The sequence below is a fragment of the Lissotriton vulgaris genome, chromosome 12 (assembly GCF_964263255.1).
Source record: "Lissotriton vulgaris chromosome 12, aLisVul1.2, whole genome shotgun sequence".
In the NCBI taxonomy this organism is placed as follows: domain Eukaryota; kingdom Metazoa; phylum Chordata; class Amphibia; order Caudata; family Salamandridae; genus Lissotriton; species Lissotriton vulgaris.
Window position 1 is genome coordinate 80486183 of NC_141700.1, and position 20082 is coordinate 80506264.

Genomic DNA, 20082 nt, shown 5'->3' on the forward strand with positions numbered 1-20082 from the left:
ACACCTATAGTGGCCAAAAACGATTCAGAAAAGGGGGTGGTGATGAAAAGAGTGTCTGAATTAAGCAGACCACTCTTACCCAGTCCAAAGATCAGGGCTTGATCCATCACCGTTATTTAACTCACTGCCCCATCCCAACTCAGAACCTGGCTATATGCAAATCAGTCTGTCCCTGGCCCAGTGCATCATGGGAACAGGGCAGACCAAACTACCAAGCCAATTCTTCACCAGAAAGGAGACAAGCTTCCGGGGACCGGTTTCTGGCATTTCAGCCGTCGTCGGCCCGGCTTGCTTGAATCCTGATGGAGCAGTGAGTAAGGGACTCATGTCTGAGTATACCCTGCCACACCTATAGTGGCCAAAAACGATTCAGAAAAGGGGGTGGTGATGAACAGAGTGTCTGAATTAAGCAGACCACTCTTACCCAGTCCAAAGATCAGGGCTTGATCCATCACCGTTATTTAACTCACTGCCCCATCCCAGCTCAGAACCTGGCTCTATGCTAATCAGTCTGTCCCTGGCCCAGTGCATCATGGGAACAGGGCAGACCAAACTACCAAGCCAATTCTTCACCAGAAAGGAGACAAGCTTCCGGGGACCGGTTTCTGGCATTTCAGCCGCCGTCGGCCCGGCTTGCTTGAATCCTGATGGAGCAGTGAGTAAGGGACTCATGTCTGAGTATACCCTGCCACACCTATAGTGGCCAAAAACGAATCAGAAAAGGGGGTGGTGATGAACAGAGTGTCTGAATTAAGCAGACCACTCTTACCCAGTCCAAAGATCAGGGCTTGATCCATCACCGTTTTTTAACTCACTGCCCCATCCCAGCTCAGAACCTGGCTCTATGCTAATCAGTCTGTCCCTGGCCCAGTGCATCATGGGAACAGGGCAGACCAAACTACCAAGCCAATTCTTCACCAGAAAGGAGACAAGCTTCCGGGGACCGGTTTCTGGCATTTCAGCCGTCGTCGGCCCGGCTTGCTTGAATCCTGATGGAGCAGTGAGTAAGGGACTCATGTCTGAGTATACCCTGCCACACCTATAGTGGCCAAAAACGATTCAGAAAAGGGGGTGGTGATGAACGGAGTGTCTGAATTAAGCAGACCACTCTTACCCAGTCCAAAGATCAGGGCTTGATCCATCACCGTTATTTAACTCACTGCCCCATCCCAGCTCAGAACCTGGCTATATGCAAATCAGTCTGTCCCTGGCCCAGTGCATCATGGGAACAGGGCAGACCAAACTACCAAGCCAATTCTTCACCAGAAAGGAGACAAGCTTCCGGGGACCGGTTTCTGGCATTTCAGCCGTCGTCGGCCCGGCTTGCTTGAATCCTGATGGAGCAGTGAGTAAGGGACTCATGTCTGAGTATACCCTGCCACACCTATAGTGGCCAAAAACGATTCAGAAAAGGGGGTGGTGATGAACAGAGTGTCTGAATTAAGCAGACCACTCTTACCCAGTCCAAAGATCAGGGCTTGATCCATCACCGTTATTTAACTCACTGCCCCATCCCAGCTCAGAACCTGGCTATATGCAAATCAGTCTGTCCCTGGCCCAGTGCATCATGGGAACAGGGCAGACCAAACTACCAAGCCAATTCTTCACCAGAAAGGAGGCAAGCTTCCGGGGACCGGTTTCTGGCATTTCAGCCGTCGTCGGCCCGGCTTGCTTGAATCCTGATGGAGCAGTGAGTAAGGGACTCATGTCTGAGTATACCCTGTCACACCTATAGTGGCCAAAAACGATTCAGAAAAGGGGGTGGTGATGAACAGAGTGTCTGAATTAAGCAGACCACTCTTACCCAGTCCAAAGATCAGGGCTTGATCCATCACCGTTATTTAACTCACTGCCCCATCCCAGCTCAGAACCTGGCTATATGCAAATCAGTCTGTCCCTGGCCCAGTGCATCATGGGAACAGGGCAGACCAAACTACCAAGCCAATTCTTCACCAGAAAGGAGACAAGCTTCCGGGGACCGGCTTCTGGCATTTCAGCCGTCGTGGGCCCGGCTTGCTTGAATCCTGATGGAGCAGTGAGTAAGGGACTCATGTCTGAGTATACCCTGCCACACCTATAGTGGCCAAAAACGATTCAGAAAAGGGGGTGGTGATGAACAGAGTGTCTGAATTAAGCAGACCACTCTTACCCAGTCCAAAGATCAGGGCTTGATCCATCACCGTTATTTAAATCACTGCCCCATCCCAACTCAGAACCTGGCTATATGCAAATCAGTCTGTCCCTGGCCCAGTGCATCATGGGAACAGGGCAGACCAAACTACCAAGCCAATTCTTCACCAGAAAGGAGACAAGCTTCCGGGGACCGGTTTCTGGCATTTCAGCCGTCGTCGGCCCGGCTTGCTTGAATCCTGATGGAGCAGTGAGTAAGGGACTCATGTCTGAGTATACCCTTCCACACCTATAGTGGCCAAAAACGATTCAGAAAAGGGGGTGGTGATGAACAGAGTGTCTGAATTAAGCAGACCACTCTTACCCAGTCCAAAGATCAGGGCTTGATCCATCACCGTTATTTAACTCACTGCCCCATCCCAGCTCAGAACTTGGCTATATGCAAATCAGTCTGTCCCTGGCCCAGTGCATCATGGGAACAGGGCAGACCAAACTACCAAGCCAATTCTTCACCAGAAAGGAGACAAGCTTCCGGGGACCGGTTTCTGGCATTTCAGCCGTCGTCGGCCCGGCTTGCTTGAATCCTGATGGAGCAGTGAGTAAGGGACTCATGTCTGAGTATACCCTGCCACACCTATAGTGGCCAAAAACGATTCAGAAAAGGGGGTGGTGATGAACAGAGTGTCTGAATTAAGCAGACCACTCTTACCCAGTCCAAAGGTCAGGGCTTGATCCATCACCGTTATTTAACTCACTGCCCCATCCCAGCTCAGAACTTGGCTATATGCAAATCAGTCTGTCCCTGGCCCAGTGCATCATGGGAACAGGGCAGACCAAACTACCAAGCCAATTCTTCACCAGAAAGGAGACAAGCTTCCGGGGACCGGTTTCTGGCATTTCAGCCGTCGTCGGCCCGGCTTGCTTGAATCCTTTTCTGACTCATGGGAATTAGGCTTTAATCAGTGTTCTGCAGGTCATGACTCGATCCCGCAGAACCTAGTGACGTAGGAAATGTGACACAGTTGTTAGTTTCCTTCAATTCAGTACAAAAACAGTTAATTGTGTTTAACAAGGGGACTGCAAGCAGGTGGCCTGTAATCTGCGAGGGAGTGGCCATACGCCATGGGAATTCTATCTAAATGTATGTCCTCACACAGAGGCATTGTCTAATGGGGTAAACATTTTTCCTCAATGATTAAGTCTAAGTGTTCCTAAATTCCTTATCTAGAACTCCTCAAAAGAGAAATCACTTAATACAGATTATCAGGGACATATAGATACCTCCCTTTTAATAATTGTGCATCAGGCGCACTATGCAATACAAAGGCTAATGATCAAAATGTGGAAACAAAAGACAAGAACTAGAGAGTCCTGGTGTTTCCATTATTAAAACACATCTGGTCTATCAAAAATTAAAGCAGCAGAAAAAAAAGAAAGGAGCTGAAAACCAAATTAGAATAGGCATTTAATTTGTCATATTCAAAAAATAATACACATAAGGTATCTCCTATTGAGATGGAAAACTTGTCTTACTATAATATTAAGTCAGTTAACCAGTCTATCACTACCCTGACAGTCAGACTGGAAAACATCGAAGTAGGCCTAAAGAAAACTCTTGAAAACCAGTCTGGTCATACAAAAGGGAATTGTACATAATATGGGGGTCCCTGGTACATCACTGCAGTCTGGAAGTGTGGACCTGAACAATACACCAATTACCGCTGGCCCCTACACCATATACGGTAATCTCAGCTAATGGTCCAGTTCCTTCTTCAAGGGAAAAAAATGAAAAGTTTTGGTCACCTTTAGCAAGAGCATCAAATCTATAATTTCATCCTCAGGTCCAATCAAGGAAACATAAATCTAGGGCTGCCTGTTCCTTAAGGGAAAGGGCAGTAACGTGACTAACTGCAGGTGACACAATTTGATCCTGCATATCTCTTTTATTTTTCTTCAATATTATATAGCCACATTTGACATACACTGGTGAAGTGTTGTCTGTCTTGCTCACAGCATGAAAAATCATATCTGTGAAATTTAGTATCAGCGCAAATTTACCCAACTGTTGTGCAGCGATTTGCATCGTCATGAAAAATCCCTTAACAACATAGGGGAACTTGTAATAGTATCAAAAGCAGCAACATAAAACAAAAACATGCATAAGATAAAAAAAGAACACACATGCCAAGCCATCAGATATACGCGCCCAATATTCTTGCCTGCTTAATTTGTCAGGCTTAAAATCGAAATTACACCAAAATTACTTTCTTTTACTTTCCCCACTTTTGACAGCAGATCCCCAGTCAGTGGAGATCAGCTGTCAAATACAACTTACCGTGTCGCTTCTGACACACTGGACCAGCAGGAACATTTCATAAAAGGATAAAATGCAAAAGCATGAAAAAATGCACAAACATTTCTTTTCAAAGAAATCATAATGAAAAACACATCTTATTTTCAACATACTGCTGACACTGCACATAACACACAAAATATCAACTGTAACCAACCATCTTTTGTAAACATGCTAAACCACCTTAATTTTGACTGTCCAAAAATAAAACTCTTTCACAGACATGCTGCGTGTCCCATGCGCCAACCGCCTTTAAGGCCCTGCTATTTTTGCAAGGCTGGTCAGAAATGCACTTCTCGGAGACAAAGCCCTAATGCAGGGTTCTTCAAACTGTGGGGCGCGCCCCCCTGGGGGGGCGCGGCACCATCCCAGGGGGGGCGCAGCTTTACTCCGATCTTCCCTTTGTAGAGACTCTGTGAGGGCAGGCGATTTCCGTCCGAGTGGGGCTGCAGGGGCCTAAGAGCTGAACAAAGCTCATTAGCATGCGAATGGTCTCTTAAAGAGGTGTGAAGTGCTCGGGTGCGGCTGCCTGGCAGAGTGTGTGCGTCCCCAGAAGCTGTGTCAGCCCGGGCACACACAGGCATGGTGAGATGAAGAGGGAGAGGGAGGAAGGAGACAGAGACAGACAGACAGAGCTGCAATTAGAATTTCATTTGGACCCATATCAAAGGATTCTTTATAATAATCACTAACATATGAAATGTTCACTTTGGCGGCTTTAAAAACGATGGTAGAATGGCGGAGTATATGTATATAACTCTAGAGTTAGCTTGTGTGTGTTACCAGTTGAACACTGGTTTCATTACAAGTGGCTGCTTTATAAGTCCATGATATTTTTTATTTTCACGCCTTCACTCTCCTGGATATGTATTTGTCTTTAGATGCACCTTAACATGAATGGCCACAATCATGCTTCGATTTGTATTTCCAAAATAATTTAGTAAAAAAAACATAAAAAATTGCTATGTAACATGATTTTGTTCTCAACAAAGAATTACAACACAAAAAAATGTGCTAAGTATTGGCAATAGAGTATGATACATTGCGTGTGAAGCAGGTTTGAATGGAAGAGCACTACATATCCTATAAGTGTTGGCCATTGGCTGCTGAGGAGGGAGACAGGCAGACAGAGGGAGAGCGAGGGAGGCAGAGTGAGGGGGAGCGAGGGAGGGAGACAGAGGCTGACAGAGCGAGAGCGAGGGAGGCAGCGCGAGGGAGAGAGAGGGAGACTGAGGCAGACAGGGAGATCGAGGGAGAGTGAGGGAGGGAGACATGCAGACAGAGGGAGAGCGAGGGAGGGAGACAGGCAGACAGAGGGAGAGCGAGTGAGGCAGAGTGAGGGAGAGCGAGGGAGAGCGAGGGAGACAGAGAGCGAGGGAGACAGGGAGAGCGAGGGAGACAGAGGGAGAGCGATGGAGACAGAGGGAGAGCGAGGGAGGCAGAGAGGGAGAGCGATGGAGAGCGAGGGAGACAGAGTGAGAGAGAGCGAGGGAGACAGAGGGAGAGCGAAGGAGACAGAGGGAGAGCGAGGGAGACAAGAGGGAGAGCGAGGGAGGCATAGCGATGGAGACATAGGGAGAGCGAGGGAGACAGAGGCAGTTAGAGGGAGAGCGAGGGAGGGAGACAGGCAGACAGAGGGAGAGCGAGGGAGGGAGACAGAGGCAGACAGAGGGAGAGCAAGGGAGACAGAGGCAGAAAGGGAGAGCGAGGGAGAGTGAGGGAGGGAGGGAGACATGCAGACAGAGGGAGAGCGAGGGAGGGAGACAGGCAGACAGAGGGAGAGTGAGGGAGGGAGACAGGCAGACAGAGGGAGAGCGAGGGAGGCAGAGTGAGGGAGAGCGAGGTAGACAGATCGAGAGCGAGGGAGGCAGAGTGAGAGAGAGCGAGGGAGACAGAGGGAGAGCGAGGGAAACAGAGGGAGAGCGAGGGAGGCATAGCGAGGGAGACAGAGGCAGCTAGAGAGAGAGCGAGGGATGTCGGGTGGAGCCGGCCACCAGACGTCCGTTATGTTGCCATGTGGGTGAATAGATGTATGGGTGGAGTGGTGGATGTATGGGTGGAGTGATGGGTGGAATGGTGGATGTGTGGGTGACATGGTGGATGTATGGGTGGGGGGTGGATGGATGAGTGAGGGGATGGATGGATAGGTGAAGGGGTGGATGGATGGTGGGAGAGAGGATGGATGCATGAGTGGAGGGATGGATGGGAATGGATGGATGTGTGTATGGTTGGAAGGGTAGATGGATGGGTGGAGGGATGGATGGATCAGTGAAATGGTGGATGGATCGATGGGGGGGGTGGATGGTGGACGAGTCGGTGGGTGGATGGATGAAAGAGGTGATGGATGGATGTATTGATGTATTGATGGGTGAAGGGGTGAATGAATGGATGGATGGATGGATGGATGGATGAGTGAAGGGGTGGATGTGGGGATGGATGGGTGATTGAGGAGGGTGGATGGACGGGGGGATGGATGGAGGAGTGAAGGGGTGAGTGAGAGGTCAATGGATGGATTCATGAGTGGGTGAGTGGATGGATGAGTGGGTGGATGGGTGAAGGGTGGATGGAGGGATGGGTGGCTGGGTGAGGGGGAATGGAGAGAAAGGGGAGGATGGATGAATGGATGAGTGAGGACATGGATGAATGATTGGCAGAGTGGATGGGCAGGTGTGTGCATAGATAGGAGAGGAGCATGGAGATGGATGGGTCAGAGAGTGCATGCATGAGTGGAGGGAGGGTGGAGAGCGGGAGGGATGGATGGGTGGGTGGATGGATGAGTGGGGGGTTGATTGGGTGGACCGATGAGTGACTGGGTGGATGGATGAGTGGGTGGTGGGATGGCTGGATGGGTGAGAGGGTGGGTGGTTGGATGGATGAGTGAGTGAGTGGATGGGTGGAAGAGTGGATGGATGAATAGAGGAGTGGATGGATGGATGAATGGAGGAGTGGATGGATGAATGAATGGAGGAGTGGATGGATGAGTGGGAGGATAGCTTGGGTGAAGGGGTGAGTGGTTGGATCGATGAGTGGGTGGATGGATGGGTGGAAGAGTGGATGGATTGGTGAGGGGATGGATTGGGTGAAGGGATGGATGGATGGGGGTGGATGGAGGGATGGATGGGTGAGATGATGGATGGAGGGATGGATGGTGGATGGGTTTGCAAGTGGTTGAAGGGGTTTGAATGTGGATGGGGCACAGATGGAGGGAAGGAATGAATGGTGGGGGAGTTGGTGGATGACAAGGTGTACATGATGGATGGGGAGGGTTGTGATGACTTCCTTTGCCATGGAGGATTGTGTTTAGAGCTGTGTGGTACGCCTCTGTCGTTTCGCCACACCCACTCACAGGCCTGCAGTTTGCTAGGCACTCTTGTTGTGTTGAGCATTGTTTGCCGGATATGGCCCGTGGTGTGCGCGTTGCAGTCGATCATGTGGTGTGCCGGATTCCCGAGGTTTCGGTTGGGTGGTGGGGGGGCCCAACATCTAGGGGAATTCAGCTGGGGGGGCTCAACCTGGAAAAGTTTGAATACCTCTGCCCTAATGTAATAGGCTGCAGATGTCGACGTGAAAGCCTCGCAATGTGCAAGCTTTAATTTCTGTTTGTCAGAGAAGCTTTTTCAAGCAGTAATTTCTCCATCTGTTTTCACTTACTTCTAAACCCCCATCTCACTGACCTTAAGGTCAAAATCTGCCTGGCGCGCTCCGCGCTCCTCAGCCCCCCTCTCTTTTCCTTCACTCCGATGCTGACAAAGACAAAAAGCCTTCCTAACTCTTTCTAACCTGCAATAATCAACCCTATTGAAAAAAACATGTTATATAAATGACTTCTTTTAGGGGCTAAAATGTATTTATTCTTAGATTATTAAAATATTTACTGTGAATAATTTGCAGAACATAATAACATAACATACCAGCTTTAGAACAAATGTTTGCCACCACCCTATGCAATGGTACTCATTTCACCAACCTTAAATGGATGAACGTCTCAATAGGTCCAGCTAAAGTTAGAACCTTCAACCCTGATATTAAACACAAACCTCTGCACCGGGCTATGAAAAGCAACCTCAAATGGTAACAACCTGCAAGTTTGCATTATACACAAATGTATACATTTACTGAAGCCTGAGACACTTTAAAGCTACTGTAAATGACAAGAATGCTGTTTAAAAGTCTATTTAACTCAATTTCGACTTTGATCTCTGGGGCACTTAAAAATAAAGATCCTACAATTGCATTACTTATTAATCATCCTCAGAATGTTCTTTACAGATTGTAGAGATTGGACATTAGACATCTCTCATGTAATTCCTTAGAAAAATGAGTTTTTACGCCTGCGCCAAGTGAAAACCCACATGCAAATGTCCTGATTATGCAGTAACACAAAACTTAAATTAAATTCTAATGCTAGGAGGTCATAGTATGAGTATTAAGCTTTATAAATATTAACAAACTACTTTAGAAACACTTATTTGTAATAATTATTTTTCATAATTAATAATATTTTTACTAAACCCAATCATTTTTGATAATTCTACATATAAAAGCAAGCTGAATCCCTTGCCTATCATTTTTAGACGCATTCATTTATGAGCCTAAGAACAGAAGCCTAACTTAAAACCTGACCGATTTTCGCGCCACTTTTTTAAAGGGACAATTATCATTTAGCAACAGAACCAAGAATTATGCTTACAAAAATGCTTAAAGACAGGAAAACCGCAATTGAAATGTCTTCCTGTGATACAAAATAATGAACCTTATTTTTGTAACCCTCTAAAACACTATTCTGAAATGCAAATTTCCAACCGTGATTAACTAACGGCTAAGTCCTGGCTAAATAAACATTCCCATGTTATTTGTGGCCTACAAAAAACAACATCTGCTTCCTTAAAGGTAGTAAGAGCCCTGCACAGTGTTGAAGCCTGAGCACAGTGGCAGTCTTACTTAAAACAGACATTTCAAGTTTTAAAATACGTGTGCAATAAGATGCATTTAAATTTTAGCAAAAATTCACTTTAGCTGAAGTGTTTGCCTGTTTACATGTAATACAATGAATGTAAGTAAAAAATGCTATAAATTTGTGTTTCTACAAAACACACAATTTATTTTTGAGGCCTTTCATATTCCTAGTGAATGTAAATTTTAATTTTATCTATTTTTTAAGCATTTAACAGTTTGTACATATACGTTTTTACTTAGTCTTATAAATTGAATAGCAATATATAGCGATTTTAGCATATCACATGGTTCATTTCAGAATTTTTATTTAAATTCTAATTAATATTAATTAACTAACATTTTGCATAACAGACTGAAGACAACAAGAAAGACCACAAACACATATTGAGCTCTTTTCAGACATAAACAGAAAAGGGTCAAACACTCAGGACACACAATACGGCGCGCTTTAGCCATTCATTTCATAAATAGCGCCATCACTATTTACTTACAGAAGTTACACTAATGGGAAACACCACAAACCACATAGACATTTAAACACACATTTAACCCACAGATCAACACATAGGACTGAAACAAAGGACAGCCGACAGACTGTACTTAAACCAAACCATTTGTAAATACTAGTTGTAAGTCATATTTACAAGAAACGCTTCTCAATAGTATTCCAAAAGACTGCAAAAACAGCCCATCAGACTGTTTTATTTCCAAGAAGCCAAAATACACTCAATTCACTAGCTTTGTCTGGCAGAACACCAAAAAAAAATTTGCTCTGCATATCTCCATTCATAAAATTGCGCAGAAAAAGGATCCTTGTTTTGTATTATGTCATATTTTAATTCCCTGGGGATACAAAATGGTTGTTTTGTCATATTTGACTTCCCTGGGGATACAGAATCACCAAGGAAGAAAGATGTTTTTATACCTAAACCTATTTAGATATTCCCTCTAGGGGAGCTAGCTAATTTTAATTCACATCTCACTAAGGTACCTTCCAAAAAGCAACACATTCTTTGATGTGAGCTTGAAAACAGGCATGCCAAAATATTGCAGAATATACAATATTATACCCAAAGTAGTGCTTAAAGTACTCTTCGTACGTTGCACCGTTCAACAAAACCAGATAGAGAAAAATCTCCTCATTACCTGCCTACACAAATTGCAATTCACATATACAAACCTATACAAATCCAAAGTTGGCCAACACAAAGTCCAAAATTCCAAAGCTATACCAAACAAATGGTTGTCCAAATTCTAACTGCCAAGTTCTAAATGACCTAACGGTCTGTTTTTTAAAATACTCACGCCAAAAAGGTTCTCAGTCAAGAGTGACATCATGTGGAGGATCAAAATCAGGAAGATCAGAAATATACTGGGCTGCAGAGACAAAGAATCCCCAGAACCTCCGTGCACAGAGTACCTCCTTAGTAGAGTCCTGTCCTGTCCTCCTCAGTAGATTTCTGTCTTCTGACAAGATCACTCCCTCAGATAGCCACTTCTCTGATGAGGCCCGCGTTGGCCGCGCCATTTGTAGAAATCAAAAATCCACTTCTCAGGGGTTCCACTAATACAAAGAAGTTGACACAGAAGCTGGAAATATAAAATAACATTTTTATTAAACTCAAATGAGTGAGACTAAGTCACACAGAAGCCTTAGCAACTGAATGAGGCAGTCTGCTAGAATGGTCTTACTTCACGTCTTATATACTGTTTATCCTGCCCCAGGCATGTAAGGGAGTTGTACCAATTACATTCCTAAACAAATGGAAAATCTGGAGTGTCAGCAGGTGAGTAGCCTTAGGGGTTTTAGCAGGATATCGGCAAAACATTATAATTACATAGTTCACAAAGGTTAATCTGATTTAGATGGCATGATTACATGTACAGTATCCCAACCCAAAAGTCAATCATTAAGAGTGTCCCAAATTCAACCTCCAAAAGCCGGACAAACCTATAATTGAAAGCATAACCCATGTAATGAAGAAACATAAAAAGAAACAGTAACAGATGATAAACAAGATAAGGCATGTGCAAAGAAACTAAAAGTTAACGATGTCCTGAACATTGATTGTCAATCTCAGACAAAGATCGATCAGGGAAATTGGCTTTGCGAGGTCAGTTTCAGGTGAAGAGGTCAGTTTCTTACAGTTCATTTCAGAGTCAAAAAGAAACCTTAGTTAATGTATACATGAACTAAAAAGGCCAGGCCACTTTATTCTCCAGGCTACCTTCACAGGCCTGCGTGAGGGCAACACAAACTGGTGGCACAGAACAAAATGGAGTCAGACTCGAGAATTGCAGAACCTCAGACTCTGTTTAAGAGCAATGGGCTTAGTTTGCGTGCATGTAGCTATGCAAAGTACACTCAGAACTATGCTCAGCTCCGTAGCGTAGCTGTTAGCACTGTGTGAGCAACAGTTGCTAACAGCATCTTGCACAGGGCAAGTTTTGATAAAATAAGTATTTATGTCTTTATATGCTAAAACACATATAGTAATTTTTCCAAAGTGAAAATGATAAATTAGCAAGCAGTGAGCGAGGTGATGAATTTGGGTTCCTCCCTAACCTAGGAGAGAACCAAGCAGATGCCTTGAAAACAAAAAGCACATCTTCTTGAACGATTCGGTGATGGTCTCATCCTCTTAGGACCACCCCAAGCACAGTTATTGGCAAAAATACAATCCCAACCAAAGGCCCTGCAAAGCACCATGGGACGAGATTGCAGTGGGCAGTGAATATTATAGTATCCAATATCAAAATAATTCTACAAAGAGCTGCAGTTCAACTAGTTGTTACTAGATGTCCCTCACTAGTCAAATGCAAAAGTATTGAAATTATTATTACATCAAGCTGCAGTTCCACTAGTCGTTACTAGATGTCCCTCACGAGTCAAATGCAAACGCTTCATGAAAGGGTTTCAATGCTTTTACATTTGACTCGTGAGGGACATCTAGTAACAACTAGTGGAACTGCAGCTTGATGAAATAATAATTTCAATGCTTTTGCATTTGACTTGTGAGTGACATCAAGGTACGACTAGTTGAGCTGCTGCTCTTTGAATAATTATTTTGATATTGGACACTATAATATTTACTGCCCACTGCTAATCTCATCCCATAATGCTTTGCAGGGCCTTTGGTTGGGATTGTATTTTTGCCCATAACTGTGCTTGGGGTGGTCCTAGGAGGAAAGGACCACCACTGAATCAATCACCAGCATGATATGCTCTTTGTGTTCATGGCATCTGCTTGGTCCTCCCCCTAGGTTAGGGGGGACTCCAAAATCATCCCCTCTCTCAATGCCTTATAATTTCATTCACAGTACATTTTTGTGAATTGGTAATATGCTTTTTAGCATGTAAAATTGCTTTATTAAAGCATTTGTGAGTATTGTTGAAATTGCTGCTACGCTACCTCTTATTGCACAGTTTTGGCACTGTGCTGTGTGTAGTGTGTAGTACTGCAAAATAAGCATGCTCCGTGCGAACGCCCCGGTTTAGTCTAAGGAGCCTAAGGGCTGGAGAGGTCGACCTGGAAGCCAGGGAACCGGGTTCCCCGGTTTAGTCTAAGGGGCCTAAGGGCTGGAGAGGTCGACCTGGAAGCCGGGGAACCATCTTCGAGTCTGGGCATGGACGTTCAACATCCTGTGATTCTGAGCAAATCACTTAATCTCCTTGTGCCTAACAACAAAAAAATGAATGTGTCCATCTGTAGCACAATTGGTACTCCTGTAAAGCGCTCTGATACCTTCTGGTCTAGTTCCACTATATAAAACTAAAAAAGAAAGTCTACCAGTAATCAGTATTTGTTTTAATTTCCAACAAATGGGTGTAAATAATCTGAATTTTCTACGATCAGAGGAGAGGAGTCCATGGGTAAATGGGGTAAAATTAAGAACTAATGAAAATAAAATAAGTTCGCATATTTAATTACTTGTTAGGGAGTTTTGTACAGCGCTGCATGAAAGCTCACGATGATTTTTTTTTTTTGTAAATATATTTTTATTGCAGAGAAAAGTTACAGTTGTACATCGGTCAATGATAAAGCAATCGGTGATGGTAACGCCGGTGGTGAGGTAGCACTGTTACACAGCCATTCAGCCCACAACCCAGAGGTCGGGCGGCAATTTGGAAATAAACTTTGAGCGTGGGTCCTGCGGTCATCCAGAAACGACCAGTCATAATGCAAAATTTCAGATCTGCTTTTTTTTAAAGAAAAGAACCCCTCCCCCCAACCCAACAAAACTCACCCAGAGGTCCAGTGGCTAAACAACAGGGTCAAAATATCAAGAGTTTATTAGGAAGCTTGTAATGCTCCTTCCTCCCTCTGTCCACCTCCCCCCTCCCCCCCACGCCATCGTTGTATAGTTAGATCATCAGAGAGCATATGGCAGGAAACTTTCCGCAGTTTGTAAGAAAATGCAGTAAACCTGTCGCATTACGGGGACGCAGGCAGCTCATTGGCATCCCTTTCCGTGTCGCTAGGGGTGCTATGATCGCGTAGGGCCTGCACCAATGCTTCCCATGCCTGCGCTGATTTCAATGCCCTCTCATTCTGCTGCCGCCTCGCTAGTTGGTATCGCAGGGTGCTCTCACCCTCAGCCCACTTGAGGAACTCGTTGCGCCATTTAGCGCCCGTTGGACCAACTCGTGCCTTCCAGTGCCGTGTTATTTCCCGTTTCGCCAAGAGCAGTCCCATGTCAACAAATTTGCTGGTCACTTTTGTCTTGGGGGTATGTGGAAACCAATGTAGGATCCCTACTGCGATGTCGAAATGTAGGGTCCGCTCCGTAACCTCATTGAGGGTGTCCCCTATCATTGTCCAGTAGGAGGACAAGGCGGGGCAGGACCATAACATGTGGGCTAGGTCCGCTCCAATTCTCCGGCATCTAGGGCAGGCCGCTGTGTCAGAGGCGAAGTACTTTCGTATCTTCTCCGGGGTCAGGTATGCTCGGTGTAATATATAAAAGTGGACCAATTGGAACCGAGCGCTGGGCGTGCTCTTCCAAGCTCGGTGCATCAATGAAAGCTCACAATGATATCAGAGCGCTAGGAAAGGAACTGGGGTGGTGGAGAGTTAGAGTCCAGAGAGAGGGCGGCTGCCTGATATTCTCTGTTGTCATGGATTAATGTTTTAGACACATTTAAAACTTAGTACAAGTTTGTGTTCGTATCATACAAATGCATGTTGGCAGCTTATTAAACGTTCAGCCCCAGCCTGAAGTTATCATCCTTCTAAGGTTTAGTTTAGTTTAAATTAAGACAAGAACAAGCACAAAGTCACTGAGCTTTGTAAATGTAAAGGCTGCCATTAAGGCTTGGAGCTTGTTACAAAGAAGATAACTTGGCGAAGCGATCTGAACATTTATAACAAAGTAACTCAGAAATGTGAACACCCATGTAAAGTGACTCAGCTTTTCAGAAAGTGTAAATATGGATACAAACAATCCACCCTGAATAAGGAATGTGGCACTGATACATAGTTACTCAGCCCAGGAAGGAACAGTGAATATTGCCACAACTCATCGCAGTCTCTGTGCAAATGTAAGCATGGATGCAAAGAGTCCCAAGGAGTTCATGTGAACATTGATACAAAGTAGCTCCGACAAACTGTGGTTGAGATCGTAGCTATAAATTGTGCAGCTGGTGCAGTGGCACTGGGTCCCTGTGTGTCAGGACCCACTGTTGTGGAATTCTGGAAGTTTTTTGCTACCAGAGGGGAGGCCATAATCCTTGCTTGCCCTTTGACCAATGATACTCTTGCTGTTCCACAGACTGATATCAGTGGGCCAGGTGTGCGTGCAGCGAAGGTGCCATGAGATATAGAGGCCCAATAGGATGTCGGGCGGATTGCCCCCGCTTGGATGTCGGGGGGAGGGGCAATCCTCCCGACATCCGCAAGTGAATTCCCCCCGCCATATTAGTATGGCGGGGGGGCCCCGGCGGACAGAAAGACCGTCTGCCGCTTTTCCGCCTCGGTCGCCTTGCGGCCGGGGCGGAAGAGGATTAATATGGTGGTGGTGTCTATTAGAGACCGCCAGCCATATTATGATGGGCCAATTCAGATGCCTTTCTGTGGCGGCGATGCCGCCACGGAAAGGCACGCGGTCTTCACTCTGGGGGCCCCCTGCGAGCCCCCAGAGTGAAGAAGGGGTGGGGGGTGCACACGAGGGGTACCCTCCAACATTTGCATACACGAAGCAGCAGGCACCGCGCGGTGCCTGCCGCTTCGTGTATGCAAATGTATGCATGCATTTCTGACATTGTGGCGGGCGGTGCAGTGAGCACCGCCCGCCACAATGTTAGAAATGAGGGATGCGCCCGCCACTGTGGCGGGCGCATCCTAATGCTAACATCGTGACCCCCGCCCTTAAGGCGGGCAGTCCCGTTTTCCGCAAGGGTGGCGGGCGGGCAAAGTCCGCCCGCCATCCTAATGGGGGCCATAGTGTTCAGATGGAGTGTTCGACTGCTGGTGTCGGTGATAGCAGAACTGACCTAGGAAAGGATCAGTGAGTATGAATACTCCCATTGTGGTGCCTTCTTGAGTACTTATTCCAGTACTTGTTTAACTATCATGTTGTCGGACCACATTTGCGCGACCACTGAGCACAAAGCGGCTACTGGACCCGAACTGTGGTGGCTGAAGTCATTCACCACTGCTGTCCTGGGGTCTGTTCTACTATGGCTGTGGACACCGGGCCAAGTATAACCTTTTCTGCACTTGACTCACAGGGTGGGGGGCCGGGGATGAGCAGTTAACACTTCTCAGGCCGGTAGAGTAGGGGACAAGAGCTCAGAACTCAAAGACAACCAAACTAATATTCAGTCCAGAGCTCATCTTTTATACTTAAAAAAGTACTTTATATTGCACAGTATTGCAAAATATTACACATTGCAAAAGGGGGTTCAGTTACAGAGCTGGATATCCTATACATAATCTATTCCATTATCTAAACATTGAATTGCATCGGATGCAGGCTTTCTGAGCAGAGATTTGGGTATTCGCACTCATTATTTTACACATTAAGCACTAGGGCCAGCACATCTAGAAGTTCGACACTGGAAGTTGCGGTCCCAGAGGCTAATGCAGGTAGGTCCACTTTTTGGCAGTTGAATCCCTTTAGGCCGATGCAGGTGAATAGCCGCTTTCAGCAGAGGTGGCCCGTGAGTATTTGAGTGTGGCCCGGGGGTATGTGGCCTGGGAGTATTTGAGTGTGGCCCAGGAATATTTCAGTGTGGCCCGGGAGTATTTGAGTGTGGCCCGGGAGTATGTGAGTGTGGCCTGGGAGTATTTGAGTGTGGCCCAGGAGTATGTGAGTGTGGCCTGGGAGTATTTGAGTGTGGCCTGGGAGTATTTGAGTGTGTCCCGGGAGTATGTGAGTGTGGCCTGGGAATATTTGAGTGTGGCCTGGGAGTATTTGAGTGTGGCCTGGGAGTATTTGAGTGTGGCTCTGGAGAATTTGAGTGTGGCCCTGGAGGCCACAGCAGGCAGATGCAAACCTCTGCTTGTTGCTGTCCAAGAGGCCAATGCAGGCGGAGGCTGGTGCACTGCAGGTGCCACGGAGGCCGATGCAGTTGGCGCATATCTATGGGGACAAAGTGGTGAATATTTCTCTGTGCAGCTCGCATCAGGAGCTGCCACTGGAGACTAGAAAACCACAATAGTCATTTGGTCAGGACCAGCTAAACGACCTTCAGTAGCCTTCTGGTCATCCCACACCCTGGAACCATAGTGTGCTTCTCCTCCTGGACTGTGTCTCCTCCTAGGCAGAGTTCTAGGTTCGGGAAGAACTAATCAGCAGTTGCAGAATTTTTAAAGGTAGCCCTGTTACCATCCTCCTTACTCCAGTGACTGGATTTCCACCCCCTCCAACCACTGGAATGGAGGCAAAACACTCTCTGGGTATACTATCCTCACCATCCATCTGTCACCATGATAAACCAAGGACATCCATAATGGATTCAATGGCCAGTGATGTCAATGGCTTTTCTACTTTCAGCCAATCCAAATTTGTATTATATTTTTAAACGGTTTTCATCTAAAGTGTAAATACATTAAAGCTCTATAGACTGACACTTTAAAAAAGAATTGCGTTATTTCTTTTTTGAATTCCTAATTATTTCATAAGTCATATGCAGGTCATGACCAATTTATGTAGGGTCCCACCTGTGACAGAGGTGCCTAAATACATAGACAGGGGTGAGTCAGATAACAGTTTTCGTCACTCTGCCTCACACTTTGCCATATGTGTTAAATGATAATTCCTCTCACTTATAACCTAAAAGGCATTTTCTCCTTAATGGGCCTCCTCTCGAAGGTAAAGGATTCCTTGCCCTCTTCTTCTCCAGGTAGACCAAGCCAATGGTATCTATTTAGGTAATCCTGAATATATATGATCTTGAGCAAATGGAATGGATAAGGAGCACGGCCACAAAACAACTCCTCTTCGATTGAGATTAGGACTATATCTCCTCCTTCCATACATGAGGCTAGATCCCAGTAGCCGAGTAAATCTCTTTTATTTTGCTCAGCTTTACACATGGGACATTCAATGGTGAAGACCTCTCCGTCCTTTAACAAAGCTCTCTCTCTACTCACTAAATATTCTTAGATCTAAAGAAGCCATATTTGTTGATTCAAGTTTCAGGAAATGCCGTGACTCGGGCTGTTTCTACGGTTCAGACCGCTAGACATTGCAACAGCCGACTGATGAGGAAACACACTAACTTATATATTCAAGAAAGCAAAACAAATTGGGTGTCCTTTATGTTGCTTTGAACCAACGTCGTAATTACTATACTGTAATTTATATTGAATTATGTTCTCACAGTTACTTCTGAAGAATTATGACCTCACTGCACAATTTAATTAAACTTCTTCATTAGGATAGGGTATATAGCTTGTGCATCAATGCCATACCATTGCGGGCAAGACAACGCAATCTGTTTGAACCATGATCATGCACATGTGTGGGATTGGTTATATCATATACAAATAAAAAACAAATTCTACAACCCAACTGCCACTAAAGGAGTGGTGGAAACTACGCACAGTAGCTCAATTCGTCACATATTCCAATAAGGCAACCAAGCATGCAGGCTCTGTCTTGCAGAGCGTCAGACAAAACAACCATATTTGCACCAGTGTGGAACATGTGAAAAGAAACAGTGGTATTGTGAATTCAAGCAATACGATGCCATCCTTAGCAATTCTTCATGGCACAATCGTGTATACATGCAGTCTCAATTAAACATTGGGAGCACCTCTTAGGACCTTACACCTAACAACAATACTTCCTTCGTATGCCTTACTACATCCGTGCACTCTACCTTATTCTCATGCAAGATCTGACTTGAATTGAAGCAGTCAAGGTGATCCTAGAAGTAAAGCTCTGACTTGCACCAAATCAGACAAAGACTCTACAATACTAAAGCCACACCAGTGACAGCAAACCTGTTTCCAAATACCAGTATTAATCAACAGGTCTAGCAATCACTTTTATTTACTACTGGCATTCATACAGACTGGCATTCATACAGACTTTAAAGTTGCATTTTCTGCATCAACATATTTTCTTTTACTTGAAAGCAGCTAATCTGATTGTGTGAAACTACTCACTCAGGGCCCTCTGAAGATCACACGCAACACCAAGTTTTACTATTTAGACCACACTAGTTCTAAGTACATATTTAGATATGTGTGCACTTCCAGCTTACACTGAAAATGTCTATGCAACCCTTGCTTGCTCCAAATCAAACACTTAATTTGGCGAACGAATAAAGGTGGTACGTTAGTGCCAGGAACTAATACATTGATAACAATTCAATTCAATATACATTTTACCAAATTCCTAGTAGGGCACTTACTTGTAATGCTTTATTTTCTGCTATTTTTTCTTTTGTTCCTGTGCACCACACAAACTCTGCTCTTCTGTCTTTTCTACAATGTGTATTTGTGCATATTGTACGACTAGTCATTGTGAAATGACAGCTCCTTTAATCAATGATGCAATTTCCTTTCTCTTTTTTTTCTCCACTGGATAAAAATATGCTTGTTCTAGGAACTACTACTAATTTTAGCGATGGTTTGCTTCCCTTCTATTCAGTGGTTCTTTTAAAAATCTGGCATAGCTCGGCGATGTGGCGAGCGCAAGGCAAGTGGTTTCCTTTCTTTTTTTAACTTTCCCTATCCCGTCATCTGTCCATTTCCACCCCTCCCGCCCCAAAGCTGTTACCTGTGCCGGCAGTGCCTGTCTTACATACAATGGAAAAGAACCTATGGCAGGATTTAGAGGACAGGATTTAGAAGAGAGTCAACAATCAGAAGTTTTAAGTCAAGGCCAATTTTTAATTGCAGAGTTTAAGGAATATAAAACGGACGTGGGCGTCCGCAGTATTAAAAGAAATTCAAGATGGTGCTGCTGGTATTATACCGACAACGCAAAACCAAAGAGGATGATGGACGGAGTGTTAAACATTGCAAGCACTCACCCCAGTCAACTGGTCTGGGTTTAATCCATCATCATTCTTTAGCTCACTCCGCCACCCCAGTTCAGACATGGCCATATGCAAATCAGTCTGACCCTGTGCCTCATGGGAACAGTCCAGCCCGAACTGCAAAGCCATGTCAGTATTATACCGACAG

General features: G+C 45.3%; 1 protein-coding gene across 1 annotated transcript in view; it reads right to left on the reverse strand.

The window, feature by feature from the left end:
• The window catches only part of LOC147673379 (perlucin-like), an 84145-nt gene extending 64761 nt beyond the window's left edge, over positions 1-19384 (reverse strand). The window contains exon 1 of the mRNA XM_086946350.1: positions 19305-19384. The gene's annotated coding sequence lies outside the window, so the exon portion shown is untranslated. The remainder of the gene's footprint in view (positions 1-19304) is intronic.
• Positions 19385-20082: the final 698 nt, after the last annotated feature.